We start from the raw sequence: 25,426 nt of genomic DNA, 5'->3' as shown, positions 1-25,426 counted from the left end.
CTGATTTCACGACAGTTCAATAAACAAGTAGTTAATATTAAGTCACTTATATAAGATGCAATATTGACTGTTTTTGTTCTATTTCTGCAGTTCCAAACAAAGATCACAGCAGAACCATTGTGCACGTACCTCACAGCAACACTCAGCCGTCTTTCTTTACTGAATTCAGCGTTTTGAACAAATCGGTTGAATAAATGATTCAATGACTCATTCATAAACAACTGACTCATTCTTGAATGAATTGTTTGAATGAATGTCTCAATCATTAAGGCGGTCAAATGCCTCCACCTACTGCCGTTTTAGTTTCATGTTTAAAAGTCATAATTTTCTCCCCAATATTTCTTATTTGTATTTTCAAAAAATATTTAAAACAATCTATTATTTAAAGCAGCTGTCATTTATAAGTGTCAATGATTTGATATGACTGATAATAGTCCCGTGTGTCTAATTATTCTAATTGAATTTATTGATCAAAATAAAAAGGGGGAAATACCCTTTATAAAGATAAAAAAAAAAAAAAAAAAAAAAAGCCTTCGGGGTAAATATCACAAAACTGCAGATTTAAATGTTAAAGTTGATAGAACACTGATGAGATATTGCTTCAGAATAAGTTATGTTTACACCACACACAAAAACGTCCTGCATTTGTAGCATATTGATGTACAACAAAGACTTTAAGTAGGCCTATAGGCTACTCATCATTAAAATAGTTGAAGGGGACAGGTCTCAAGTGATAGTCATTTATAAATATAGCCTAATTATGTTTCAAGTTCTGTTTTGTGTAATAATGCGTTAACTATGAATTTTCTGGCAGAGGGTGAACCAACTCCAGGGTAAAGAGATGTGATTCCCATTTAAAAAACACATTTAAATAGATTTCCTTGAAATAGTTTTAAGTTACTTGTCACTGCACAACCTGCATATCCCAACATAAACACTGCTGATAAATTATTTGTTAAGAAAGCGTCTACGTTCACTAACCACTGTTAATTTTAGCAGGTTACATATACGGGATTTGGCAGAAAGCGCGCAAAAGACGCTCCCTAAATCTCACTCATTTTAGTTTATCGCGATCTCGGATAATGTGTTATTTAAAGATACTGTTGTAGAGATAGTGTTCCTGTGAGATAAATGCTGCTGAAGACATTTCGTTATGGAATACGTGAATGGCCAAATCCACAGAGATAAGGTTTTTGCTTTCAATCGTAAATTTGCTGAACGACCATAAGATTAGGGGGGCACAGTGTGTCATCTGGGAGGGCACTGCCCCCTAATGCCCCCCCTTGGCGACGGGCCTGATTGGCTGTCTGTATTATGAATGATAATCAAACAGCAAAAGAAAAGCTTTAAAGATTAATCTATATTTAATTTATACAGTTATGATTATGCAGAGTTATTTTATATTTGATTTTTTGTTGTTGAATTTTATATTCAATTTCTGTGGTATTTTTACTTGCTACTATTAGACCTATCTGAAAAAAATATATAGCATTGTTTTATTTGTATCTTTAAATGTTTTTACAACAATACAGTTCTGCTCAGGGCACCCATTTGGCCAGCAGTGGCCCTGCTAAATGGTTAAAGTCTGTTTTGCTTTATGCTTGTTTGATTTTGCCTGCCCCCTCCCTCCAATATGCCCCCTCCTGTTCAGTACAGAAAATACACCCACGGACTGAGGAGATGTAGAGGAGTTTGTGATAAAATGGTCAAATATAATCTGGAAATGATGTTTTGTTAGTCACTAGAACCAATTATGTTGTCTTCTTTACTCTGTCAAGATCAACTTTGTTTCATATGCATTTCCACATTTGTTCTCAAGTCTCTATTTTTCCTCTAAACAATGGCACATTCTTGTGAAGCTTATGAGCCAGAGAACAACTGTTAAGCCTGTTTTTAAACATGTGCAGTCCTTCTCTATTGAATACAGAGGAGAGTTATGTATGTGTTGTGTCACATTTCTTCATTTGCATGTTATTTGCTTGTGAATGAATTGCATATGTCCGGGTGAGTTTGTGTTTGCCGCCCCCTTATGGTTGAATAGACAAACTGCTCCACTGATCCGGCATCAGCTGGGCTGAGCTTACTCCAGCTGTCTCTGGGCACTGTTCCCAGTCTATTTAAAACAAGAAGAGGAGGGTGAATATAATCAGGGCTCATCTTTGTTGTATATCAGATTAAGAGGAACCCTTCGTCTGTTCTATGGGGGTGGACAGTAATTTTGCTGTTTTGTTTGCTTGCAAGACAGCATGATATTTCAAAAGTATACAGACAATTGAAAATCTTTCTGCCGCAGAATGAACAAATTTGCGGTTCGGTGTTCAGCATCCTTATGCTGATTTCTTTTTATGCTTAAGCGTTTAGAGTAAAAAGATTTGCGTGGTCTGTGGAAGTCTGAAAATAAATGATCTGATGTCTGAACGGCAATTAAATTTCATAAGAACGCAAAGGCTTCCCACCCCAGATTACCTGATAATAAAGAACATCAGGAAAGATCTGTGTAATGTAATTATGTATGTTTTACTGTAATTGTTATGCTTGATAGCCTCAGAAAGAAGCTGCAGGCTTTTCGTTTTATTTGTGTTTAGATCATCTGGGACCTCTGTTCCTTTTAGGTATTATGCCGCTGTGTGTGTGTGTCAAGTGTGAGGGCCGTTTCCTGTCGACTCTGCCGCGTGTATTCTCTGTTCATTGTAATGCCTTTAATTAAAGTGATTTTATTCACAGGCACACAGCTGGCATCGGCGACTTTCCATTAGGCATCTGAGTGGCCGCCTCGCTGGTGGGAGGACCCGCACTGGGGCCGCTTCCTGGGGAACACAATACTAGTTTCATCTCCCCTCTGAGTTTGTTGTGTGTTTTGAATTTATTAATCATTGATTTTAATGCGTGCCTCTTGACAGTGGCAGCTACCCATGCATTAATTAATTCCTGAGATCCTCTTTTACAAAATGGCATTTAGAAACAATGCAGGGTCAGCCAGGGTTGCTTCTGACCTATAAAGAGATGTGCTGAATGCGAAATGTCAAAATTTGCTTTTATTTGTTCGTCGTTGTGGCGCTTCTTCACAGGTTTTATTGGCTCTTTTTCATGTTGATGGCATGGTGATATAAAGGCCTATTTTTGTAGCCATTGAAATAGCAGTAAATAAAGTTCTTTATGATTCTGTTGCTCAGGCGTTTTGCTGAAAACACTTCTTAAACTCACCTGCTTTGCATGTGCTGGCAAGCAGTCACTCTTCGAGCGAATTGTTGGTCTTAAGTTGTGAAGAAAGGTGCTTTGCCACTGACAATAGCTAGACTGTGTTGATCCGTTCAGGTCTTAAGGAAGTATGTTAAAAAATTGCCCTCAGTGAATTGTGTGGATTAAAAAGACAGATTAGATCTCAAAGGATGCATAAGGGAGCCGAATTTGAATTTGGAGCAGGATTTGAATGTATTCAAAATCGCTTTATTTTTTTATTTATCGAAGAAGGGGGGAAAACACTTATTCATCCATTTAAATGAGTAAATAGTCTGTGCGCTTGAGAAGATAAAAGCTATGCTCATAATCCGTATTGACACTCAGAGATGCGGAAAGGAAGATTCCTAAGACCCATCCGCACCCTGCCCCGCTGAAAGGGCCTGATCCTCATTCAGGAGGCAGACCTAATGCTAAAGATTTCCTGACAGATTTCTTTCACTGGATTGATCAGGACATGTTGCTAGTAAGCGAGCGCGCCCAGAGAGACGTTTAGGGGGGTGTTCGGTTAGCAGGTGCTTATCACTTGTCTCAAGGAGCCTCTACCAGCTACAGAGAGCCTGATTGTGTCTGACGTCATTTGTTGTGCTCATGTGGCAGAACGGTTGGAGACGCTTGCTCGGTTGTCCTGAAGCGAAAGCCCTGCAGATGTCTTCTTCATTCTGGAGAACATAAAGGGACAGTTTGCCCTAAAATTAAAATTCGGTCATCATTTACTCATCCTCATGTCGTTCCAAACCTGTATGACTTCCTTTCTTCTGTCGAAGAAGATATTTTGAAGAGCTGTTTCAAGTTTCAACTATCTGTGCTTATACCATGAAAATGGGGTCCAAAACAACTCCACTGGATTCCATAGAAAGTATTTTTCCCAAAGGGATAAAAAAAGAAAGAAAAAAAAGTAAAAGTAAAAATCTTAGTTTAAGAGTTGTGAGTCACAACATTCCAAACTTTGATTTGAAGCATAAAGGTATTTAAAAATCAGGCAAAAGGACAAAGGTACACGACTGGTTACTTAACAGCTTTAAAGGGATAGTTCACCTTAAAATGAAAATTCTGTCATTTATTACTTACCCTCATGCTATTCCACACCCATAAGACCTTCGTTAATCTTCGGAACGTAAATTGAGATATTTTTGTTGAAATCCGATGGCTCAATGAGGCCTGCATAGGGAGCAATAACATTTCCTCTCTCAAGATCCATAAAGGTACTAAAAACATATTTAAATCAGTTCATGTGAGTACAGTGGTTCAAAATTAATAAAAAGCGACGAGAATATTTTTTGTGCACCAAAAAAAAAACAAAATAATGACTTATATAGTGATGGCCGATTTCAAAACACTGCTTCATGAAGCTTCGGAGCGTTATGAATCTTCTGTTGAATCATGATTCGGATCGCTGATTCATAACGCTCCAAAGCTTCCTGAAGCAGTGTTTTGAAATCGGACATCACTATATAAGTCTTTTTTTTTTTTTTTTTTTTTTTTGGTGCAGCAAAAATATTCTCGTCACTTTATAATATTAATATTGAACCACTGTACTCACATGAACTGATTTAAATATGTTTTTAGTACCTTTATGGATCTTGAGAGAGGAAATGTCATTGCTGGCTATGCAGACCTCATTGAGCCATCGGATTTATACAAAAATATCTTAATTTACGTTTCGAAGATGAACGAAGGTCTTATGGGTGTGAAACAGCATGAGGGTGAGTAATTAATGACAGAATTTTCATTTTTGGGTGAACTAACCCTTTAATAATGCAAAGAACTACTATTCAAAGAAGTATTGTGAATGACAAAGTTTAATTGAAAATAATGGAGAAATACATCAAAACAATGTATTTAGCATAGGCAAACTGACTCTATGTCCTTTGCAGTGCTGCTTTGATTCTTTCTTGCTAAAGGGTTATTTTGGCATGATTTGCTTGTTACCATTTTCTAATTGGTGGCTTCATGTGTAATGTTTTTCTCACCAGGAATTTTGCTATTTAAAAAAAAATAATAACAAGGACTGAGGGCTTCAACAAAGCATAATGCCATCAATGAACACAACAGGTCTGTCTTTAAAAGTTTATTATTAGTTATCATTCAACATCAGTTCTCCTATGGAGAATATGAATGAGGTTTTTAATTCCGGAACCTGACTGTTGCACTCTACTGACTTTCATTGTATAGACAAAAGAAGAACATTTCTTCAGTGTTCCATAGAAGAAAGAATGTCATACAGGTTTGGAAAGATTCACTGTAAATGGTGATGAACTAGACTTTTAATAGCGTAAATGTGTGAAGGATTCTCTCAGGATCTTTTCAGTATCTCACTGATTGATATCATCACAGTCAGCCATTTTCTCAGTGTGCCTGTCCTCACCATTTTTCCCATTTTTGTGTGTTTAAGGACCCCCTAAGCTCTGCTAGCCACAAAGCCTAAACGATGCTGCCCTTTCTTTTTCCCTCCATCTCTAAAGAGGGAAGAACAGAGGCAGAGTAAGAGAGAGAAAGAGTGAGCCATCGATCAGTGCCGATCGTTACACGGCCCCGCACCCTGCCTCTCATTGTTTTTTATCTTGTCTCTCAAGCAGGGTGAACCCTTGTTGCCATGGCATCCCCCACACATTGGCGATGGCACTTCAACCCTTTAGCTTAATGATCTCTTGGCTGATAGCCTACTTGTCAGGCTGACTCGCTCTGTCAAGAAGCAAGGAGGATATTTGAATCGCTAGCATAACCATAACATCTCCTTACAAGCTATTTCCACTTTACTTTCACAAAAGCGGGGCAGCTTTTTCCCCCTTCGCCCCAATCACACACACGTATATTGGCCCACATTGATTTTTTTATTTCAGACTCCTTGTACTTCAGCATTGTACAAGTCTCCCGATGCCGAGCGAAATCTTATTTTACGTGGAATGAAGCCAATTTCCATTCATTCGGTGTCTTTTTTGTTTTTTAGTCATTACTTTAAACCATCACAGCGCTAGCAGATGAGAGCTGAGTGAAGGATTACCGTTCATATAAATAGCTGGCATTGATTCGGCAAAAAGAGAGACTTCTCTGTCATTATGTAGACAGAAAATCCTAATTTAGAAATGTGAACAAAAACGCTGAGCGTTCAATTCAATTCAGTAATCCTCCATATTGCATGAAATCAGAGGTGTCGTGTTACAATGCGCAGTTTAAGTCAGTGTGGAGATTTAGACAAAAGGTAGCGCCTGGAGCTATATCATGATGTACTGAGCTAGAAAATGTGTTCTTAGTCAGTGTTTCATTTCATCTCATTCAATTTTTTTTTCATATTTGGAAGTTAGTACCCTCTCTGTTACCTTTTTATTGCAGTATATGTACAGATCTCATTTAAATGTATGTGGTTAAGGCCTTCAGTATTGAATCAGAGACACAGAACCTTGGATAGGCCCTCGTTAATTAACGTATTTTCCTTTTCTGTCTCGCTCACTGTTTCTTTCTCATTGTGTCTTTCAGGCGTGCCTAATCGTACATGACTTTGAGGAGACGATGTGCGCTACAATCCCAGCACGTCGTATTTGAATATGGACAGAAACAGATCAGACATTAGCAACTGCTATTGATCCTCAAATAGGGGCCGAGCTGTCTGTTTTGAACGCCGCTGCCCGGTCGATCCCATCTGACCTACTGTTCACAAGGTAAGAAAAAAAGAAAACAAAACGGGGAAGATTCTGCTCATAATTGGGTTGAGGCAGCAGTTGCTATTTTCATCGACGTGAGAGGCTCATCATCTCCAATAACCAGTATCACAAGATGGAGAGTTCAGCCTTCCTTGTTGTGCTTAACTGATGTTACACAAAGCCTGGTACTTCTCTTCGTGGATGTACAGGCGGCATGTTGTAGGAACATATTCTAGGGCAGTTTATGTCATATAGGATGTCAACATACTACATTCAGTAGTTTGGAGTTGGTAAGATTTTTAAAATGTTTTTGAAAAAAAAAGAAAAAAAAAAGCCTAGTTTTATCATGAAACTCTAGATGGTGCAGGCTGATGAGTCCTTAACACAAACTGATGATATTCTCAGCTTTAACTACTTGGCACAAGCTGATTGGTTCATTTGCAGCTAATGAGCTTGCTGCTCACAACATTTAAATGGCTGTTTAGCCTTCACTGTAGCTGTGTGTAGCACACTTTCAGAGTTCCTCTAAAACCCTCCACCTTCCCCAGCTCCACCAGTATAGATCTGCTAAGGGTAATTTTATATATACTATTTGTGGCAGCAGTATGTCTTGCATACGCACAGCAGCGTATCAGTGTTTGTATTGGCAGTAGCAAGTTCCTGTACTTGCTCTGCAGCAGCAATAATCTAAACTACAGCAATAATCAACAGCAGCAGCAATTCAGAAGCAGCAGTGTAGCAGATCCATTCCGCCAAGAACAAATACATTACTGAGTCAGCGTTCTGACTTGGGCTGGGCGATTTTCAAAATGTTCAAGCGTCCAACTACGCGTGAATAGTGCGATTTATTCGTGCAAGTCGCGTCTGGTGTGAACTCCCCATTAGACATGTTGAAGAGAAGAAAATGATCCGACCACATGTTGGCGAGCCCAATAAACCGCTCTTATGTGACGCTCTATGAACATTAGAACACATCACTAGTCTTGAGTGGCTGTTCACTTCTCTCAGAAATGCGTTATTGCGTTGAAAAAATGAGACGTGGCAGCAGAAGGGGAAAAGAGCAAAGTTAGTAAACACGTTGAATTGTTTTTTTTTTAAACTCCGCTGCATTTTTAGAATTCTGTTTCATGAGAAAGATGCTGCAAAACCACCCCCCCCCCCCCCCCCAAAAAAAAATCTGTATTTACTTTTTTAAAATCTTAATTTAACATCCTGCCTGATGTTGTCCTACAAACAGTGTTTATTTTGAAAGCTATTAATACAAATATAGTGTATGTAACCATGTAGTATGGCACACTAATCCACCTTATTCCTGACTAGCCTACTGCGTTCCGAATTATGGGTTGCACTTCCGGTTTAGGGAACTTCCATTCAAAAAGACTGAAATGAATCGTTTCAAATCATAAGGTTGCCCTACAAATAAAGCTTATCCGTCAGTTTGATTGAATGAGCTGTCAATTTTTCTTTCATGTTTTATTTTCAGACATCATGAGAATTACGTAACGCTTGGCATTTTAACCGCTGCTTTCTATCCTCGTGATTATTTTCTTTTGTCTCTTTGACAAAAAAATAAAACGTAGGCCTATTATTGCGTTCATAGAGCGAGTCTTTCACTGACTATAGCCGTTACTCAATATGCGTACTTGTCTGTACTTGTGTTCTTGTGAAACGTCATCAGTCGCTGTCCAAGTACTGTTCCAATTCAAAGTTCGCATCTAGCCAAGTTCAGTTCAAATCCCCGGTTGTGTTCTTGATCCGCCCCTTTTATCGAGGATGCATCGAGAGGTGACTTGTGCAGACTTGAGACAGCCAGGTATCCCAGAATGCATCTCGCACTAACCAGCAAGCTTCAATATTAAAGGAGAAAACCCGCATAATTTAAACATATTACTGTTATTATGTCATGATATGTAGTTTAAAGAGTTTTTCAGGCGAGAATGTGCTGATTTAAAGATCAAATTTGTGGTTTATTGATAAAGATAGTACTTTTCTGAAAATTTAATCTGACGTTGTCGGAGTTGTGAGATCCAGGTGATCACCGGACGCTCAGCGCTCATGTACCCAGCCGAGAGCAGCCTTACCTCGGCTAATCCTTCTGACATTTGCCGCTGGCTCTGTTTTGGCTGAGGGCAACGTGACGTTTCATAACTTTATATATGGCTGATTTTGTACGCTTGACTGAATAGTTTGCTTTATTTCTTACTGTATATTCTTATACCTTTTATAATGGCTATTATTGATCATTAAAACTGACTGTGGCGACCAGGGCGGGCGAGAGCCGTGAGGGAACGGCGCGAGGCCGGTGGCGCGAGTGTTAATGAGCTTCACCTGGGAGGCGCACCGGCCTTGAGTCCCTCAGAGGAGCTCCGGGAGCATAAAAGGAGGAGCGACTACAGTGAAGGACGAGAGAGGACCAGGCCTGGACTTTATGTTATGTTTTATTATGTTTGTGTGGCCGGCAGACGTCCGCGAGGGTCTGCCGGCATTACTTTCGTTTTGTTCTTTGTTTATTTCTAATTAAAGTTTTGTTGAAAGTTCGCCGGTTCCCGCCTCCTTCTTCCCGTATTGACGAACTTCGTTACATTGGTGCCGAAACCCGGGAGGAAGGAGGGACATGCTGTCGAAGAGCCCTCGCTGCTGAGGGGGATCGCGGTGCTGCGGAGTTCGGGCAGCGCGGGAGTGTGTGTAGACCGCGAGAGGCTGCCCGAGGCGGTGGTGCTGGAGCCTGTGACAGGTGGGACGGAGAGCTCGAGGCTGTGCCCCTGGGACGAGGTGGGGTGGCTGCCGTCCAAGAGGGAGCGGAGGAGTCGCCGCCGTTTGCCGTGGGCCGGAGCCTGCTGCCGTCCGCCAAAAGGGGAGGAGCAGGGAACGGGGGACTGTGCCGGCTGCCCTCATCCGGAGGAGCCATCGCCGGCCGCCAGGAGGCGGTCGAGGATGGGCCGTCCACCGAGCGTCCAGTGCCACCGCATGGCACCGCGAGGAAGAGCCTCCCGGCTGGCTGAGGACCGAACGGCAGTTTCGGGGAACCGGACCAAGAATTTTTTTTTTCTCTTTTTTCCTCTCTCCCCTCTCTCGTCCTGTCGCTCCCCTTGCTTCCGTCTCCTTTCTCTCGTCTCGTCTGTCCTTACCCCCAGGTGCTGCGGCCGCCGAGACAGGCCCGGGGGGAGTAGAGCGCAGTCTCGGGAGTACCCCCCGGCCTGCGAGGGGCGATGGGGGTATGTGGCACCAGGGCGGGCGAGAGCCGTGAGGGAACGGCGCGAGGCCGGTGCGCGAGTGTTATAGCTCACTGGGAGGCGCACCGGCCTTGAGTCCCTCACGGAGGAGCCCGGGAGCATAAAAGAGGAGCGACTACAGTGAAGGACGAGAGAGGACCAGGCCTGGACTTTATGTTATGTTTTATTATGTTTGTGTGGCCGGCAGACGTCCGCGAGGGTTGCCGGCATTACTTTCGTTTTGTTCTTTGTTTATTTCTAATAAAGTTTTGTTGAATGTTCGCCGGTTCCCGCCTCCTTCTTCCCGGGTTTCGGCACCAATGTAAGAGTTCGTCAATACGAGAAGGAGGCGGGAACCGGCGAACATTCAACAAAACTTTAATTAGAAATAAACAAAGAACAAAACGAAAGTAATGCCGGCAGACCCTCGCGGACGTTGCCGGCCACACAAACATATAAAACATAACAAAAGTCCAGGCCTTCCTCTCTCGTTTCACTGTATCGCTCTCCTTTTATGCTCCCGGAGCTCCTCCGTGAGGGACTCAAGGCCGGTGCGCCTCCCAGGTACATACACTCGCGCCACCGGCCTCGCGCCGTTCCCTCACGGCTCTCGCCCGCCCTGGTCGCCACACTGACATTTAACAAAAAGAGACAGGGTTGTGCTTTATGTTATAGCCTATTTCATTTCATTACAGTGAAGATAATCAGAGTATGCACAAACAGTATTATGTTTAATATTTTTTAAATGTATACGAAGGTTGTTTAATATTTCATTTTGTTCAATATATGCAGACATTGCAGATATCACTTGTTGCCTGAGGCTATTAATATGTGTTTCTTTGTTTTTTAAATAAAATGAAAAAGAGGCAGAGTGGTGTTTTATTACAAATTTCGTTTTATTCTTGGCTAAAATATACATACAGAGATAACCGGAGAAGCCAGAGCGAGCTGAGTGACGTTTCAAGTACACTGCTGTGCCATTTGCAGAATCACCGGACTTGTGTTCTCCTGTCCACGGGAGTTCGTTCTCCTGAGTCGAACTTGCCAAGTCCTAACTACCAAGGACGCGAGTCCGAACTTAGCGAACTTGGTTTTGAGAAACGCCATGTTTACAGCTTAACGGAAGTTACTCCCATAATTTGCGCAAAGCGTCATGGGGCGTAGGAATAAGGTGGATAGGCCTACAGTATGTACAAAAAAGAGAAAGTTACTTTACATTCTAACATTGTAACATTACAAATAAAAATAATGCTTTTTAAAGCAGAAGTTAAATTCAGTAGACTAAAAATTAAAATAAAAACAAAAGCACAGACTAGCTATATATTTATATATTTTGTTACTGCTATCATAAAAAATACACTTACTTGTAGGTTTAAAATTCTACATATGGCACATTTATTGTTCAACTACAAACATTTTATCAATGTATATTTTAGTCAGAATTAAGCGATCCCATTCTATTGAGCTCTGGCGCGCGGCGACGCTCGTTCACGGAAGTCTATGAAGTTTAGAGGAGAATGAGATTCGCTAGCAGAAGGCTCGTCCACTCCTGACAGCAAAATGGAAATATTTGTATGACTTTCTAAAATTTACAGATGGAGAATATACCTGTGAAATGTAAGTTATGCTCTAACGAAAACAACACATCACAAACGCATTAAACAGCACAAGTGTCTGTCAGCTCATTAATCTGTCAGACTCGGAGCATCTGATGGGGCAAGCTGCTTTAAACTATAGCCTACGTGTTAACTATATATCTTAATGTTATGAGTTAGGCTATTATTATGCATTTTCCCCGCAGGCAGCAGCACTCTGCGACATCCACCGCTGTTTTTCAGATGCGCTCGTATAAAACTACTGTATACCGATATAAACGGTATCGCCTCATTCTGTATAGCATATTAAAAATATATCGGTATATTGTACAAACTCGATATACCGCCCAGCCCTAGTCTGTTGTGAAGTGAATTTCACACGCGAATGAAGCGAGTAAATTCAAAACGTTCAAGCGTTCAACTACTCGCGGATAGCGCGATTTATTCGCGCAAGTCGCATCTGGTGTAAACGCCCCATGTTAAAGAGAAGAAAATGATCCGACCACATGATGGCTAGCCCAATAAACCACTCTTATGTGACGCTCTATGAACATTAGAACACATCACTAGTCTTGAGCGGCTGTTCACTTTTCTCAGAAATGCGTTATTGCATTGAAAAAATGAGACGTGGGCAGCGGAATGGGAAAAGAGCAAAGTTATTAAACGCAGGTTGAACTTTTTTTTTAAACTCTGCCGCATTTTTAGAATGCCGTTTCATGAGTAAGACGCTGCAAAAGACGCGAGACAATAGTGCAACACCCAAACATGTCCGCCAAACATAAAAACAATAGGAAAAATAGCCCAATGGAATGCAAAAACCTGTAAAGAACTACTGTATGTTTGATATTTCATGTTTGCATGATAGTGACAGGTTGAAAGCTGCTGTTTTCTGTATTTACAAAGCATTTGCTGTTTAATAATAGCCTGTTACAGTGTTATTTATTTCTCTTACTTTTTGGCTTAGAAATATTAAGCATTTTTCTTATTTTAAATTATTTCTGAGTATATAAGATATGTTTAAGATAAGGTTAAGTTTGTACAAAATTTGACTTCATATTTAATGCATATTTTCTGCAAAGATATTTAACAAATATCAAGTCATTTGTTTTACATTTACACCATGTTGATCACTTCAAGTGTGGTGCACTTTGAATAGAACTTTAACCAGATGGTTAATAAAGAGGATGTTACTTGAATCATATTGTAGTTAAGTTTTCAAGTTGACTAGTTAAACATTAAAAAAAATTAAATCGTGAATCGGTCAATCGTTCTGAAAAAATCTAGATTTTATTTTTTTGCCATATCGCCCAGCTTTAGTTCTGATGTAGAACCCCGAAGCGCTGCACTGTGTTCAACATCAACAGCATAGGAGTCTGACAGTGAAGATAAGAAATTGTTGAATAAAGTGGTTATTTTTGTTTGTTTTTTTGCACACAAAAAGTATTCTCGTCGCTTATAAAATTTAAGGTTGAATCACTGTAGTCACATGAACTATTTTAAAGATGTCTTTACTACCTTTCTGGGCATTGAAGGTTGTAATTAAATTGCTGTCTATAGAAGGGTCAGAGAGCTCTCGGATTTCATCCAAAATATCTTAATTTGTGTTCCGAAGATGAACGAAGGTCTTACGGGTTTGGAACGACATAAGGGTGAGTAATTAATGACAAAATTTAACTAACCCTTTAACATTGTCATATCCATTACCATGTTAAAATCTTCAGAGAGTTCTCATGATAGAAATTTATATATAACTGTCTGCTGCTTAATATTTTTGTGGAAACTGTTGCACTTTTTTTCCAGGATTCTTTGATGAATAGAAAATTCGAAAGAACAATATTTATTCAAAATACATATATGTTTTTGTAACAATGCAAAAGTCTTTACTGTCACTTTTGATCAATTTAATGCATCCTTGCTGAATAAAAGTATTAATTTCTTTCAAATAAATATAATCTCTGATGCCAAACTTTTGCATGGCACTGTAAATGTACAGCTATTTTTAATTAATAACATATAAATACTACTCTGGCAACATACTATAACAGTACAGACTGAGCTTTTAACCAGATGCATATTGAACATACAAAACAAAAACCACCCTTGTTTTAAAATGTTTTAAAATTAAAATAAGTTTACATTGCTGGAAAAATACTATTGGTTATCGTGTTAAACAGCATATAGCTTATTTAAAATATTTCTTGTTCTTCATGCTTGACAAGTCTCCATGCATGTCAAGTGTAGGTCACCTGATTTCCTACCAGCTCTTGTTATTTATGTATGCATTTTAAATTTGTCCGAGCGAGCACACATCTTCAGATTTTAGTCCTTCGACTCTGATGCGATGTAAATATTAATGCTATGAAATATGCCTGCCGACAGCTTAGGTAAGGATTATTTAAAGTCAGCTCCAAATTTCCATTCGTATCCCTTTGGTATGAATGCATACACTATTTGCAGGTCTGTGGGATTCCTCTGTTTTGGACTTTTTGGACCTAATTTTTAGTAGATCACGGAATAAAACCAGTGCGTTAAAATGCCCTGATTTAATGCTACTGTTACGCAGGATGCTCGAGACAGGGGCTGCACATCTTCTGTTTTGCTTTATAGCATTGACCATGTGCAATCCTTGCATGTCTTGCAAGTTGCACCTCAAATTCTCTTTGCTCGTCAAACCTTTTTGTGCATTCCATTTGTTAGTTGTTTTTGTGACAAGGAACCACCCGCCCAAATTAACCCATCTGGTAAATACTCTGTTTCTTACTTTGTTCACCTCTGGACTAGTAGAACAATTTCTCTTTAAAAACATTTTAGTTGTGTCCCAAATTACATACACTTTTACTATGCACTATATACTCAACCACCTACAGTAGCTTATGAATTTTAGAAAGCTTTTTTGTCATCCAGTGCTAGGCTGCATGGATAGGCAGAGAGTTCTTGCCCAGAACAGAACCATACTGCCAATCCAAACTGTATGCTAGTAATTTTTGATGATGGTGGTCCTGACAGAATAGTGCACAAGTATGCAAATTGGGATGCACCTGTTTATTTGTCATTTTTCTTTGAATTGTGAATATGGGGCAACGTTGCTTCATCCAACTTCACCTTTTCCTTTTGAGCTCCTGTGATGTCCACAGCTGGTTATGAATAGTCTGTCAGGCAGAGTTGAATAAAGTCAATAAGGAATAACTTCTCCCATTACTATTTGAGGAGGTTAGATGATGGATGCCTTGCATTTACCACTAAGCGCTAGCTAAAGCACTTATAGCCACTTTTCAACCCCCAGACAAGGCAAAAGTAAGCTTGACTTTTTATCTGCTTTTATCCCAGTGCATACTTGCCGCCTTAAAAAAAAATCCGTTTTACTATTTTATCCTCCCATAATGTGATATAGTGAGCCAAGCACTTCCTGCATATCATAAGGTATTGAAAGGTACAATTGAATTAGACTAAAGAGCTCTGAAGAATGGAGGGTACTCACATTCTCTTTTTTTTGCTGTAAATTGACACTGAAATGGTCTGTCTCACGCCCTCTCAGATGGATAACTTGCATATTAACTGGCTTGAAGCAAATTGTGTCAAAATGGGGCAGAATGCAGTAAATGAGATATCTATCGCTTCAGATCGCATTTCCTCTCATCAGTGGCCTTCTTTATTTCCTCACTCCCGTTAATGGGAGTTTATGACGTCTGCTGATGACCTGACCTTGACTCCTTTTCCACAGCAAATGTACTTTGTTCCACAGAACTAGAGCACAGTTAGTATCCGCCAAATGAAGCGTGTAATTTGTGTTGCAAAACATCTCGTTTCTGACACCTGTGAACTAGTTAAATCAAGGGGCAAAAGCTTACGGTTCTCTCCTTTTTTTTTCTGATTTTGACGTCTTTCAGCTTATATTTTTCTGAGACTTAATCGGGGCCTCTCGTCAGATTGAGACTGTCTGGGAATATCTAACGCTCCCAAAAAAGAAAAGCTTTGAATATACATATGATTAATAATTAATTCCATACTTTATTCCCCTTTGAAAGTTATTATGCAGAATAAATATTTCATTTGAGTACAAGTCTTACATGACAAGTGCGCTAAGACAAGGGATAGTAATGGCACGCAGTTTGACAAGTCTGTGTAGGATTGCGGTCTGAGAGTTGGCCTCCATTTCTTATAAATATAGCATTCAAGAGACGCCTCTATTTTTGGTCATTTCCTATGAATGAATTCCCTTTTCTGACTCCTTAAACATTAGTGGCACAGAGTGTTTTCAGATCAGTCGATCGTGACGGTTGTGTTATTAGCAAGCTTGAATCGGAGCGTCTCTCCCTCATGAATTGGTGAAGTTGTTCCAACTTTAGATGGCTTGATCTGCAATGATGCGGTTTTTGTGCTTGTAAATGTGACAAGGGTTCCTTCTGTTTGAACTGGCTTGTTGTCTGTTGATATCTGTCTTACACCTCCTGATCCATCTGTCTTTCCTCCTCCTCTGCCTCTCTGTCTCCATCTTCTCTCACTCTCTCTCTCTCTCTCTCTCTCTCTCCCCCATTTCCTGATGTGCCGCAGAGAGACACAATTATCCACTTCATTTGAGTCGTTGGATAATGGTTGGCCCAGCCCTCTCGGGGAAATAGGTAACAGTAATTGTGAATGGTGTAATGAGTGTGGAATTGTGAGCGTGCTGGGTGACACCATTAGAATCGACCCGCTCCTGACCTCAACCCCAACAACAAGTGAGACCCCCCCAGCCCTCAAAGCACAGCAACTGCACCGCAGCCATTTCGCTTCTCGGACAATTAATCCCAGCCTTCCTTCCATTTGTATTCCCACTGTTCCTCTCCTTCTCACCTCCTCTCCACTATGAGTTTTGACACACTTAACTGGGCTTTTATCAAGTGCAGTGCAATAAATCAGACAGGATGTGACTTTTCAAGGGCTTGCTGACATGGAAAACCTTTGAAATATCAGGGAATTTTGTAAGATTCCATGCTCGGAAAAATCATGAAAATAGATAAAATGTTAACACTTTGCAATAAGTTAAATTTTTTTAACATTAAAGGATTAGTTCACTTTTAAATAAACTTTTGCTGATAATTTACTCACCCCCATGTCATCCAAGATGTCCATGTCTTTCTTTCTTCAGTCGAAAAGAAATTAAGGTTTTTGATGTAAACATTCTAGGATTTTTCTCCATATCATTCATTTCAATGGGCACCAAACGGTTGAAGGTCCAAATGGCAGCTTCAGTGCAGCTTCAAAGGGCTTTAAACGACACCAGACGATACCAGACGATGGATAAGGGTCTTATCTAGCGAAACGATTGGTCATTTAAAAAAAAATTAAAAAGTTTAAGTTTTATAAGCACAAATGCTGGCTTTGCTCTTTTCTCCGATGCGCGTTCGTGACGTCACGTAATACGCAATTACGTTGAAAAGGTCACGGTTGACGTAGGCGTAGCAACCACAGTTTCATTCGCTCAGGATTGTGTATAGGAAATCTCTGAAAAGTCACAAATTTCTGTCCTGACAAAAATTTTCTTTTAGGCTTTCTAATATTAAAACACCCAGGATACGCACACCTTTCAAGCGTGAGTTTAAAATATTCTAACTGACCGCCAGAGTGAGTTTTTTTTAAGGCGACCCTTATTTTAGAGTTTGCCCTTATTGTTTCCATGGCGACGCGTGCGTGCCACGAGCGCTGAACGTAGCCACAATAACACTGTATGAGAGATGGATCACTATTATTTTGTTTTTCCTTTTTTATTTAAAATATTCGCAAACGTGCTTACATGACTTCAACTATATGATATTCCGATTCTCAAATATGTGTGAGTGAGTGTGTTTTGTTGTTTAAAAACCTTTATAAATGATCTTTATCTTGATCTATAATGCGAGATGCGAGTAGTTTGCACTGCAGTTCACAGAGTTCTGTCAGTCTGATTTACAGCAGGTGAATACATCAGTTTCTCCTGAAATATATGCAAGTAAGTGGCTGGTGAACTGAAAGAATAAGTGAACTGGAAGAATAAGAGAGTAAACTTTATAGTTACTTAGACCCATTATGTGTGTCTGATATGAATAAATGTCGGCAAATTATATTTGAATTCACTGTTTATTGATGCTTCCACTGACGTCTGACATCAGTGTGTAATTTATAAACTCCAAATGTATTGTTTAATGGTGCTTATGCGTATTTAAATGTCTGAAACCTTAAAAGAAACATTATGTGGCTGAAAACACTGCATAGCTGTGATGACAAGAGAGCGCGCGTCCGTCTCGCAGCCAGAGCGCGAAAGCACAGTTTGAATCTAGCAGTTATGTGACGTCGCTGAACATTCTAAATCCCATATGTGGAACCGTACGCCCAGGGGCACAGAAATAAACATCCCATATGTGGGAACGTACCGCTCAAAGGGTTAAACAATAAACTGACACAAAGACATTTGAATATACGATCCTCCTTCCGCACATTTGTAATGCAAACACTGACTCGATACTTCCGCCTACGTCAACCGTGACCTTTTCAACGTAATTGCGTATTACGTGACGTCACGAATGTGCATCGGAGAAAAGAGCAAGGCCAGCATTTGTGCTTATAAAACTTTTTTTTTTTTTAAATGACCAATCGTTTCGCTAGATAAGACCCTTATTCATCATCTGGTATCGTCTGGTGTCGTTTAAAGCCCTCTGAAGCTGCACTGAAACTGCCATTTGGATCTTCAACCGTTTGGTGCCCATTGAAATGAATGATATGGAGAAAAATCCTAGAACATTTACATCAAAAACCTTCATTTCTTTTCGACTGAAGAAAGAAAGACATGGACATCTTGGATGATATAGGGGTGAGTAAATTATCAACAAAAGTTTATTTAAAAGCGGAATAATCCTTTAACTAATGTATTAGATTTTATCAAGCAACCATGAGCAATACTTTTACAGCATTTATTAATTTATTTTAATGTTGATTTCTACATACACTATATACCATGTATTTTGGTGTTGGGTTGAAATATGCTTTTATGCACCAAAGCTGCAGTTATTTGATCAAAAACACAGCAACAATTACAGTAAAATATTACCATTTGAAATAACTTTTTATTTAATTATTATTATTTTTTATTTAATTTGATTTTATTGTATTTTATTTTAATTATTATTATTTGTTTCTTTTATATTTTTCTTTTCTTTTCTTTTCTTTTCTTTTCTTTTCTTTTTTTTTTTTTTTTTTACTGTGTTGGCAAAATTTTCATCATTACTCCAGTTACTCCATTACTTCAGTGTCACATGACCCTTCAGAAATCATTCTAATATGCTGATTTGGTAGTCTAGAAGCATTCTTGCTAAGTAAAAGTTTTAATTTTTCCAGTTTTGATTTCAGTGAAGTATAAATTAATATTATTTATTAAATAAACATGAATTAAATTGAACTGGATTAAAATATGCTGTGAAAAGTTGTTATTCATTGCTAGTTTATGATATCTAATGTGTTAACAGTTGAACCTTATTACAATTGAACCTTAATGTGATTCAACCATATTGTAATCTAATGTATTACCAGTACAATCTTAAGTCATGGAAATGTTTATATTTTAAAATTATGAGTATATTGAAAATGAATTAAAAATAAACAAACCACCAAACTGTAAAATACTTAATTGACTAGAATTTTTTTTTTTTTTTTTTGTGAATGCATCTTTAATATTTTTTTAAGTGTTTATCCAGTAATAAAAATGACTAGAAAAGCAATGGAAAAGTCATTGGTCAAAAGGTGTGGGACCCCTGAAGACCAAAAAGAAACAGGAGTGCTGTGGGTGGCACAGGTTACAGGTTGTTACCAGTTGCCTCATTGAAGCTGACAAAAAGAGGATGGTTCGCCTCCCTCCAGCCTCCATTTAATCCTGCTGTAGGGTTTCTATTCACCTTTACCTTCCAAAAGCTTCTCCTGCTGCTTTCAGCTGCACGCTACAGCGTGTAAGAGGATGCATGTTAGATTTCGCCGTCGGAGTAGCTTGCACGTTACCCAGAGGTTCTGACACCTTCGCACCTGCAAGCAGACAGGTGAGCGGAGTGCAGCGCAGCGACGTGCCCCAATTATCTACCGTGGCAATGCGTCAGTGAATGATCTGGCTGGAGAGAACGGTGGGGTGCTGAGGAACCGCAGGGGGCCTCCTGACCTGAGGTGCTATTAATCTGGGTGCAGAACAGCTGAGAAACAGCTCCACTTGTGTGTTTGATGAGCCGCTTATCGCGGAGCCCCGCTGCTTCTGAGTGCGGATGTGTTGGGCTCTCTTTTAAAAATGCTTTGTATTAATTAACCCCCTACCCATGGCTCCCCTGTTTAGGCTGATATCTGCTTGGCTTTTGTTCTTAATATACTAACTTGAGGTGAGCTTGCTTTTGCTCGAAGTGTAACCGTATGGAGTATTTGTGGAATAAGTGCCTGGAAGAACTAGTGAATATGTTCCCAGCTCGAGTCAGTTTGTGTCAGTAGTTCCAGTTTCATTTTAGGATTACATAGTGCTCTTTTAGTTCATTTGACTTCTCAAATCCTTCAGTACTTGTACTTTTTACATCCAATTATCATTAAATTGCCATTAAAAGAACAGTGATTGGGGCTTGTCAGATGCCTAACCATTCACATAATTTCATATTCCTTTTGCTCAGCAAAACAGCTTTTGCTTGTGTGTAATGCTTTTGTGAATCAGGGCCATTTTCTCAGCCTTAATTAAGGGCAGACAACAGGGCCTGTCTTGTAAAACTCAGCTGTACACTTAAACCAGCTGTCACAAAGCTGACATCAGTGTCTTAAATCCCCGGCGAGCAGGCCAGCAGTGACAGCGTTGTGGAAGAAATGTCCTTTGGTGGAAAGCATGATGTAGTCTTAAAGTAAAGCCGTGGCATCTTGTGGCAGCCACTAGCCTTTTCGTTTTTAATGAGAAGTCCATATCTGATTACGAGGACACAGATATCCAGCGAACTATTCAATGTCATGAATAGAAATACTATGAAACTGGAATTAATGTGTGACCTTTGTATAATAACATTTAATTTTGACTGTTTGAACGAAAGCTTAAAGGTGATCTGGACTGCCCTGCGAGGGCTAAAAGAGATTTTCACTATAAAATTGGTTTCAAAAAAAGGTGATGCTAAGTCCACCCATACGATTTTTACATTTATTACCAGCCTTTATGCCAATTTTATTATAGATGAAATTGGAGAGAAGACTGAAAATGATGGGGAGGGGAAATGGGATTTTTTTTTTAATGTCGTGAGCCAGACTTAAAGTTCTGTTCTGCATGAGCGTAACAGCTCCACGCCGGCTAAGTTAGGTTTGTTTGCTACCGTTCAAAAGTTTGGGGTTGATAATTTTTTTTTAATGTTTTTGAAAGAGCTGCATTTATTTGATACAAAATACTGTAAAAAGTAGTATTGTGAAATATAATTTTAATTGAAATATTATTTCAATATTCAAATGTAATTTATTCCTGATGGCAAAGCTGAATTTTCAGCATCGTTACTCCAGTCTTCAGTGTCACATGATCCTTCAGAAATCATTCTAATATGATGATTTGCTGCTCAAGAAACATTTCTTATTATTGTCAATATTGAAGACAGTTGTGCTGCTTAATATTGGATTATATTTGGATACCACCATACATTTTTTTTTTTTTTTTTAAAAGGATTTAAAAAATATTTTGTAACATTTATAAATGTATTCACTGTCACATTTGATTATTTTAATGCATCATTGGTTTAAAAAAAATCTTGCTGACCTCATACCTTTTTTTAATGAATTCAGATTACGTTAATGAATTCAGATCTTGTGATTTAGTAGTATGAACTAATTTTTTTTGTTTTTTTTAACACTCATTTGGAATGCACTTTATGTTGTTTTGGATAAATAAAATCATATAGATATTCTTGATTATTAGTATTTGTGTTCCCTGGAAATCTAACCAATGACCTTGTGTCACCAACACAAAGTTGACTTACAGAGGCTGAGAAGAAAAAGAGGATAAAGGGTGAGAATTGAGGAGGAAAGAGTCAGAGGGAGGTGGAAACTAGGAGACAGAGATGGAAGGGGACTAAGAGGTAGACATCTGCTGTCCAGCTGAGCCACCCTCACATTAACTCACTCAAGTGCACACTCTCATTGTCACACTTTCCCAAGGGCCCCTGATATCTAGGTCTGGGGACAAGGAAAGTATATTTCAGTCACGCACAAAGACAAGCAACAACTAGGCTCTTGCTTGAACACACACACACACACATGTGCAATGAAACTTAATTACACTCAGGCACAACATCTTTTATCCACCTCTTTTTTTTTTTTTTTTAAGATGGCACAAGGTAACGTCCGAGTTCCTGTGTCCGGCCAGCAGATGGCGCTGTTGTCACTGCTTTTTCAGGCACCTGTGGGAAAGGCAGCTGAAATGCCAGCAAAGCCTACAGGGGAGGGTTAAGGATTACTCCTAAAATCACACTCAAATGCCGTTAGCTGAGTAAAGAGAGCTTATTGTTCCCTCAAAGTTTACATGTCAAGGTCATTAGTGAGTCGAGCTCATAGATTTTAGCTTGATGCCATCTTACACTAAGCTGCTCCGCACAATTCCCCAACCATATGTGTGTGTGATCGGGGGTGTGCGACATCATCTAAATAAATCATGCTAAATCATTGTATTCTCAACAGGCTGCCATTGCTTGCCAGCAGTTCTCTTCCTTTCCTTGCCTCAGTCGCGTTCAAACAGCACTTTGCCTTCTAAAAACTACAGATGAACGAAACCCGTCCTCATCCAAGCGGCCCCTATTGAAACGAGGGTGTACGCACACAGACGCATGGCGTTTCTGTGGATTTAAATGCAGTCAGGCACATTATCAGGCTGTGCTCAGTCAAGCTCAAACATTCCATAACCTCAACCTTCTCCCTGACCCCTCCCTGCTTTTAACAACTGCCGACATAGTTTTGTGCTGTTATGTGATCATGCTCGGATGAAATCTGTCAAACAGCCCCCTGAGTTATTAGGCTGTCTACGTCTGACCTTTCCGCAATCAAAGATATATGACTTAAGGGCTCAGATTTGCCATGGCAACGGGTCCAATTTGCCGCCGTGAGAAAAGGTCTAATTGTTGCAGAAATTTAATGATCTAGCGCGACATCGGGGGCTGTGAGATTTTATGAACTGTTTACGCTATAATTTTCTTTTGTTAATGCATTCCCTGCTTAACCCTTCCGTTGCCGGCCGCCTGGAGCTGGAAAGGGGGGTGTTCGGAGCGGGAAAAGAAAAGGATGGCTGTGTATTAGGAGGGGAGGTCTGTGCGTGTTTGTATGCATTCATGTACTTCAACCTGTTTGCAGCTCTTGCGTTCGGAAGGTGAAAATAGGGCAGCTCCGTTTCTATGAAAAAGCTCAGTATTATCACCCCACCAATGTAGACATCAGTAATATATTCTACAAGGTCAAAGACAACTGAAATTAAAATGTCTAATCAGTTAATTTGTTTTATTGCGAGGGACTGGTGCGTGATTGGACACAGGCGAGGCGGTCGAGAGAGGGTGAGAGATAGATGGAGGGTGTGCAGATGCTTAGAGATGCACACTGATATTTTGACTGCTCTTGATGTGGGGAAGTATGGCTGTGTTATTCTGTCATTGAATGTTGATGAACCTCTGACTCCCCTCTCTCTGTCTGTCTTTTTTGTTTTCCGCCCTTTCCCGCCTTCTTTTTTTTTTTTTCAATCTGTGTTACATTCATACAAGACTGATTTTATTAGTTTGCTGAAATAGACTTATATTTTATATCTCATTAAATATTCAAAATAAATTCAGCATATTTGATATGTTCATACATATTCAGATTCAGTAACAAGGATCAGAATATTTTGATTGAGCCTATACAGCGAAGAATATTTTGAATTTTTTTTTTGCGTTCCATTCAGAGGAACGAGTTGAATTACAATTGATCTCATTGTTTTCTTATTGCTCTTTAGATTTTTGCAGGGCTGCCAGCTCCTTTCTGTCATAAAATATTTTAGTTAGATGAAGGCTTTGGATTCGTTATTGTACTTTATAGGTTGAAGTATTTTGTATATTGTTTCAGTGAATTTAGACTTGACTTTTTAATATCTTTCCTGTCAGTTTCATCCGATATAATGTGAAATGGTGTTTGGGCAGGTAAGACTTTTATAGATATTTATTTGTCTTGGAACATAATACCATCCCTTTTTAAGAAATGGTATGAGGGAGAGAGCTTTTGTTCAGTATTCGTTGACTATTTAATTGGATGGTTTGGGTGAATGTGACCTCCATTAGGTTCAGTAAAGAGGAACGGACCTCTGCTGTTTGTTTTACTTTAATTCTCAGTAGAAGAGGACTGGCCTTGATTTATTAGCGCTCAGTGTCAAATGACCATGATGAAGTACATTTCCATTTTAAAAGACTTCAGCACTCAATCTGGAAAAGTTACGATGGAAACAAACAACATGATCAGTCAGTGAAGGAGAGAGGAGCACTATATTGAGATCTGAGGGAGAAAGAGCAATGACCGTGTATTAATGGAAGGGACTGTCATGTTTCATATTTTATCCATTTACTGTCTGTATACAATATGCAAATTCATACTTCATTAGAACCAGAATAAAAAAAGACCTCCAGACTAAACTAACTTTCAGGCCTTTAATTAAAAGAAATGTTTCTATATATTATATTATATTTTATTATATTATATTATACATTCAAAAGTTTGGGGTCAGTAAGATGTTTTGTTTTTTTATTTAATACTTTTATTTATCAAGCATGCATTAAAGTGATCAAAGGTGACAGTGAAGCTTTTTTACATTGTCAAATAAATGCTGCTATTCACTGAAAAATCCTGAAAAAAATGTATCACAGTTTCACAGAAATATTAAGCAGCACAACTGTTTTCAGCATAATAGATATAGATAGATGATAATAATATGTTTCTTGTGCACCAGATCAGAATATTAATGATTTCTGAAGGATCATTTGACTCTGAAAACTGAAGTAATGGCTGCTGAAAATTCTGGTTTGCCATCACAGGAATAAATTGCACTTTAAAATATATTAAAATACAAATATACTAGGGATGTAACGATACCCTCATGTCATGATTCAGTACATATCACGATACTGAACTCATGATACGATATTATTGCGATACTTCAGGATATATGGTAAAAGGTTAACAAAAAATTAACTGTTTAAAATGCTAAATTTGGTATTACATTGGGGGGTGGAAATAAATAGGCTTGGACTTGGTGTTGGTGACCCTATGCACAGGACAATGGTAACATCAGAATAAAAATATTCATGATTCTGAAGCTGAAAATACAGAAAAATACAAATATACTTGCACGCTGTCACTGACTAGATATATTTAAAATAATGTAGGCCACATTTTACTGGTAACACAAGACATTTGGCATTATCAGGACCCCCAATTGCTTTATTATACATTATATTCAACATTATATATCATAGTTTAATGTAGTACTGACACTAAAACTCTGTAAACTTGAATTTTTTCTCACAGTTATTTTCATTTTGGGTGAACTATACACAATACATAGTGTCACTATCCACTAGGGGTGTGACGAAATCTCGTGTCACGAGATCTCACGAGACTAAAACGTGACGAGATTTCTTGTTACGCACGATCGTGAAAGTGAAAGTAAACGCGATTTCAATACCCCACATTTTGAGCGGCTCCCTGAGGAATGCAAATATCTCTCAATATGAAA

General features: G+C 39.1%; 1 protein-coding gene across 6 annotated transcripts in view; it reads left to right on the top strand.

The window, feature by feature from the left end:
- Positions 1 to 25,426, top strand: part of znf536 (zinc finger protein 536) — a 353,575-nt gene that overhangs the window by 5,638 nt on the left and 322,511 nt on the right. For all 6 annotated transcript variants that reach the window (XR_007184222.1, XM_048185231.1, XM_048185229.1 and 3 more), the window contains exon 2: positions 6,715 to 6,896. The gene's annotated coding sequence lies outside the window, so the exon portion shown is untranslated. The remainder of the gene's footprint in view (positions 1 to 6,714; positions 6,897 to 25,426) is intronic.

Source organism: Megalobrama amblycephala, linkage group LG3 (assembly GCF_018812025.1).
Source record: "Megalobrama amblycephala isolate DHTTF-2021 linkage group LG3, ASM1881202v1, whole genome shotgun sequence".
NCBI classification, from domain to species: domain Eukaryota; kingdom Metazoa; phylum Chordata; class Actinopteri; order Cypriniformes; family Xenocyprididae; genus Megalobrama; species Megalobrama amblycephala.
This window is presented reverse-complemented; position numbering and strand designations above follow the sequence as displayed.